Here is a 6,000-nt window from a genome sequence, read left to right as displayed (position 1 = left end):
CCTGCTGATGTGCCTGGGAAAAACAACAGAGGATGGATCACTCACTTGTGCCCCTCCTCCCCGTGGAATGGAACTCCTCTGGGATGAAGTCTACCTTGGGATGGAGGTGGAGGTTGAAGGTGGAAGAGGGCAAGAGAGGGTCCATAAGTGGACCAGTGGATGGAAGATCTTTTTCTCCCTCTTCCTCTCTCATTCTTTAAAAGAAAAAAAGTTTTATATACACAATGGAACCATGCCCTCTTACATTTAATTATAGCAAGAATCAATCTCTACTTTTATATCATCTTGTATCTAATTAATTAGATCCCACAGCTCAGGCTACTAGCATTGATATTCCAACTCCATTTCTGAGATCTTAATGACTGGGAGATGCTGCTTGTTATGAAAACACCAACAAAGATTGAAGACAAATACTATGCAGGAAAACACTGGGTTCAAAATCAAGCAAATTAACAGAAAAGCTTTTTTTCTAACCACAAAGCCAATTGTAACAGGTAACCTAAATGTATGTTTATGCCAAGTTCAAAATGATTTGATACAGTATTTGTCACATGCACTGTAATTACTTTTTTTAAAATCTCTCTCCTACTACCAGTCAGTGCATGCTGTAAGAAGCAATTGAGGCTTTAAAAAAAAAATTATTTTATTGGAAAGGCAGATCAGATTTTACAAAGTAGAGACAGAAAGATCTTCTTTCTATCTGCTGGTTCATTCCCCAATGGCCGAAACAGGCAGAGCTGAGCCAATCTGAAGCCAGGAGCTAGAAGCCTCTTCCAGGTCTCCCACGTGCAGGGTCCCAAGGGTGCAGGGTCCCAAGGCTTTGGCCCATTCTCTGCTGCGTTCCCAGGCCACAGAGAGCTGCATAGAAAGTGGACCAGCTAAGATACGAACTGTCCCCCCTATGGGATTCTGGCACTTGCAAGATGAGGATTTTAGCCACTGAACCATCGCAATGCGTCCAAAACAACTGAGGCTTAATCCATTTTGTGTCTTCCACCTCTAGTATCATGTCTGGCACAAAGATGCACTTAATAAATATTTGTTGGCTGAATGGAGCAGCATAGAACACACTGAGCCTGTAAACCCTTATTCCATTTTCTACAACCCCCAGAAAACTATATTAACGTTCTATAATTTTCTTAAAGCTGCCATCATGATTCCACGAAGACTACAGTTTGTAGTATGTTGCTGCGCCTTTACAAACTAATCACAACCATACCTTGGTGAACTGACAGATGGCAGACCCTTAAGGTTACAGCCCCGAGAGCCAGGGCAGACGTCTCCGTCTCTAAGCACACTCTGTGTTGTTTGCACCAATACAAAAATCGCCAAGGGTGCCCTGGCCAGAGTTAGTCCACGCCTGACTGTATTTAAAAATGAACTCTGACTTCAACTTGAAATCGTCATCTCAAATCATTCCTCACCGATTGAGGTGGGGATAAAAAGCCACAGACGACGACGTCTGCCCTGCTGCCACTCTCCACCCTACATCCTCGCGTTCCACGATCCCTGCAAAGTCCGACCGGGAGGGCGTGCGTCGTCTCGCTCCTCCCGCTGGGGACCAGGGCGGGGATGCAACTGAGCATCGTCCTTCCCAGAATCGGAGGCTGTGGGCGGGACGTGACTAAACCTCGGGCCGCGGGCGGCGAGGGCGCGGCGGACCCAGGAGACCGGAGTCACCCGCCCGGCGACGCCCGCGCTGCCCGCCGCTGCGGAGGCCGGAAAGGGGGCCACGACCTTCCGGTCAGCCGCAGCTCCAGAGCGTGGCTGTCGTGGTGCGCACGAGAGGCCCCCTCCTCAGTTTTGTGGCGGGGAAGCGGTTCCCGAGGGGAAGGAAGCACCGCGCGCTCGGACGGACAGAAAGGCTCAAGAATGCCTGGTCCCGCCACGGGAGCCATCCTGGGGCCTAGCGGACACCGCGCACCCAGCCCCGCCCACAAGCGCCGGCGGCAGGGGCGGGGCCTCTGAGCTGGCCCGAGCCGATTCGTGCAGCTCCGTCAGGGGGCGTGGCTGACGCCGTGGCCTCCGTGGCGAGCCCCGCCCCGGGCGCTCGGCTCGCGGGCCGTGGAGGAAATCGAGGCCCTAGGCCGGCCTTGTGCAGCGGGGAGGTGGAGCAGGGAAAAAGCGGCTGAGGGGGCAGAGTCCAGGAGGGCCTGGCTACGGGGGAATGAAGCCTCCGCCTTCTGGGGCAGACGCCTTTAAATACGGGCTCGGGCCCGGGACTCCGGGTGCGGCGCTGGGCAGCCTGAGGGAGGGGCGTGCGCTGAGGGACAGCGGGCTGAGCAGGGCGCCGGTGCAGAGGCTGCGGCGGCGCGGACCGGGCAAGGTGCTGTCCGAGGGATCGGGATAGGAGCGGCCGCCGACGAGCTCGAGGCTTTGGAAGCGGGTAAGCGGGGTCGGGATGCTCGCAGGGGGCGGGATGTGGAGGGGGCGAGGGTGCGCGCCGGTGCTGGGCTGCACGTCCGCGTCCCGCCGGTCCTCTTTGGGTCTCTGGAATCGCTTTTTTTCCCCCCCTCTTCTGTGGGTAAGCCTGTTTTTTTTTTTTTTTTTTCTTTTGCTAAAGACTTTGAGCTCCCTTTTCTTTCTGGCGACTTTCCTCGTCGCCTCCAGCTGCCCGCCCACCCAAGCTCACCCCTCCTCTCTTTGGGGGCTGTGGGTGGGCCGGCTTCATTTTCAGAGTCTTTTGTTTGGATTCAGAGAGTGCCCACCTGTGAGGCTGCTGCTCGCCTCTGCCTTTCCCCCTCCTCCTCCTTGGAGGAAAGGGGAGCCCCAAGCCCCTTTTGGAGGGCGCCATCCTAAGCCATTCTCTGGTGACATCCATGTGGCCCGTCCTGGGATGCGTCGTTGGCTGCCACGCTGTGTGGTTTGTTCGTGATTTGTTCAGTTCTGAACCTGGGAAGGGGCATTCAGGAGACCAGGCATCTGGGAGACCTTTTAACCATTTAGGCGTTGGGTAGGGTTGGGCGTTGGGTAGGGTTGGGTGGGTGCGGTCGGGAGCTACTCCAAGGGTGTACAGAGAACTAACTGTCCGCTTCTGTCCGGCCTCAGTCAGGGACACAGAGAGTCATTGAGGGCCTGCAGTGCCCCTCAGAAACGGAGCACAGCAGTCCACTGCTGTGTGTCTTTGGGGGGCGGGAGGTGGAGTAGGGCAGAGGAGGGTTGGAAATGAAAGAACTTGCGTGTTTGCTCTGAGATGGGCTTGTTCAGAGCCAGCGCCTGGGTTAAGGTGAGGGTAGCCCTCCAAGGTAGAGAGTCACTCCTTTCTTCTCCCTTGTCTCTAACTTACAGCCCATAGCTGATCTGCTAACTTCCTCTATTGCTATCTCTATAACTTTATGTCGTGCCCTTCTTCCAGGTCTTCCATGCGGCTACAGGGTCCCAAGGCTTTGGGCCATGCTTGACTGCTTTCCCAAGCCACAAGCAGGGAGCTGGATGAGAAGTGGAGCAGCTAGGACAGGAGCAGGATTCTTGCACTTGCAGGTGGTCGAGCCACCATGCTTGACCTAGATGTAAAGTTAATACTTCTTACTCACTGGGGATGTGTATTGCTTGGTTAGGGACCTTTAGTATTCCATTGCTGGAACTAAAATGGCATATGAAGTAGATGTGTTGGTTAGGTTCTGGAAAGGGTGGACATACGGGGTGGTTTTCTGTGTGGATTGCAGTAGGATGTTTGTTATTTACTTGCAGCATCATCCAGGTTGAAATATTTACCTGAATTAATGAAATTTTACATAGAAAGTGGCATTATAGTGGATGAGTCTGTTGGGACTATCTCAAAAGACAGAGGCAAATGTTCACTTTGACATTGCCTATTTGTGGTAGCATATAAACACTGCTCTGGGGAATAGTGGATCAGAGTTCATAAAGCAGTAGTGGAAGGGCCCGCATTTGTGGCACAGTGAGTTAAAGCTGCTGCTTGCAACTCCAGCATTCCAAATCAGGGAGCCTGTTCCAGTCTTGGCTGCTCTGCTTCCGATTCAGTTTCCTGCTAAGGCAACTGGGAAGACAGAGTCTGATGGCCCAAGTACCTGAGCACCTGCCACCCGTATGGGAGATCTGGCTCTTGGCTTTGGCCTGGGCCAGCCCTGCCTGGTTCAGCTGTTCAGGGAGTGAGCCAGTGGATGGACGATCTCTGTCTCTCTTAGTCTCTCCCCTCTCTTCCAAAAAAAGAAGGAGTGGAAAATGGTATCAGAGGATATTTGTGTCATGCAAACAATGTCTCCATGTCAAGCTCCATGTTAAAGCATATGGCGAACTTCAGTGGTGCTTCCAAGCAACACTTTATTTGAATTTGTCGATATTGTACATCCAGCTGCAGTAATTTTCCCATGGTCACCTATAAGCTGAACCTTATATGGAATAAGAAGGCAACGGGCAGGCATTTGGCACAGTGGCACTGAAGTGGCCACTTGGGATGCCCACATCCCGTATTGGAAGGCCGGGTTCAAGTTCTGACCAGCTTCCTGCTAATGCACGCCCTGGGAGGCAGCAGATGACAGCTCAAATTCCACTTGGATCCCTGCCACCGTTGGGAGACTTGGGTAGAATTCCAGGGCCTGCCTTTTCCTGCTTGGTGCAGGTGTTTGGGGAGTGAACCAGCAGATGAAAGGCCTCTTTGTCTTCCTTTTTTCCTTTGGGCTTTTGTTGTTGTTGTTGTTGTTATTGTTGGATTTTTTTATTTTCATTGAAAACATAGAAGGCAGATTTATATATAGAGAGAAAGATCTGCCATCCCTGATTCACTACCTAAATGGCCACAATGGCCGCAGCTGAGCCAATCCAAAGTCAGGAGCCAGGAGCTTCTTCCAGGTCTCTCAAGTAGGTTTAGGGTCCCAAGGCCTTGGGCCATTTTCCACTGTTTTCCCAGGCTATAAATGGGGAGCTGGTTTTGGAAGCAAAACAGCCAGAACACAAACCAGTGCCCCCATACGGGATGCTAGTGCTTGCAGAGGGGGAGGATTAACCAATTGAGCCATCACACTGGCCCCTCTCTGTCTTTCAAATACAACAGAAATAAGTAAATCTTAAAATATCAAGACAAAGAAAATCAAATCCTAAAATCCATCCAGTTCTGCAATGCAAATCCCGCTGTCCTCAGTAGTGCTGTGTAAGGCGAGCTGAAGTAGAGCTAGATAGGAAGGAGCCCTTGGGAGACACACTGAAGTTCTTGACGGGCGGTAGGAAAGCGAGCGTGCTCACAGTGATGGCATTTTGTCCGGTCCCTGAAACACAGTGATCAGCCATCTGAAAGCTGCTCCATCTCAAGGAGAGAGGCTCTGTGGAGAGTTAATGACTCCCTTGGTATTAACCGAGAGGCTACTGCTTGGGTGCTGAGGGTGATTATCTTTAGTGCACCTGTTTTTGTTTTTTAAAGATTTATTTATGTTTTTATTGGAAACTCAGATATACAAAGAGGAGGAGAGACAGAGAGGAAGATCTTCCTTCTGATGATTCACTTCCCAAGTGAACTCGATGGCTGGAGCTGAGCCTATGTGAAGCCAGGAGCTTGGATCACCTTCTGGGTCTCCCACACGGGTGCAGGGTCCCAAGGCCTTGGTCCGTCCTGGACTGCATTCCCAGGCCACAAGCAGAGAGCTGGATGGGAAACAGGACTGCTGGGATTAGAACCAGCATCCTTCGCTTCTCAGCCTTTTAGTTAAGATCAAGTGTAGAACCAGTGCCCATATGGGATCTCAGCGCATGCAAGGTGAGGACCTTAGCCACTAGGCTACCGTGCTGAGCCCTTTAATGCACCTTACGAGACTTTGAACTCATTATCCCAGGAGTTGCATCATGTAGTCAAGCAATCTATGTTTATTATATAAATGTTATTGTTACCTGCTCTGCTTGAGATTGAGGGTATAGACTGACTCAGTATAGCCCTAAAATCCTCTTGGCTGTGGGACTCAAGTAGTCATCCCGCAGTGGCCCTCTCCTCCGAAGTTACTTTGCTGGTTTGGATTGGGGGGCAGAGGGGAGGGATGCTGATTAGTTGTC

General features: G+C 51.7%; 1 protein-coding gene across 1 annotated transcript in view; it reads left to right on the top strand.

The window, feature by feature from the left end:
* Nucleotides 1–2,083: 2,083 nt before the first annotated feature.
* UGDH (UDP-glucose 6-dehydrogenase) overlaps nt 2,084–6,000 on the top strand; it is a 29,448-nt gene continuing 25,531 nt past the window's right edge. Inside the window, exon 1 of the mRNA XM_040966084.1 lies at nt 2,084–2,386. The gene's annotated coding sequence lies outside the window, so the exon portion shown is untranslated. The remainder of the gene's footprint in view (nt 2,387–6,000) is intronic.

The sequence above is a fragment of the Ochotona curzoniae genome, unplaced genomic scaffold (genome assembly GCF_017591425.1).
Source record: "Ochotona curzoniae isolate NIBS_2020 unplaced genomic scaffold, NIBS_Ocur_1.0 scaffold_4505, whole genome shotgun sequence".
NCBI classification, from domain to species: Eukaryota; Metazoa; Chordata; class Mammalia; order Lagomorpha; family Ochotonidae; genus Ochotona; species Ochotona curzoniae.
This window is presented reverse-complemented; position numbering and strand designations above follow the sequence as displayed.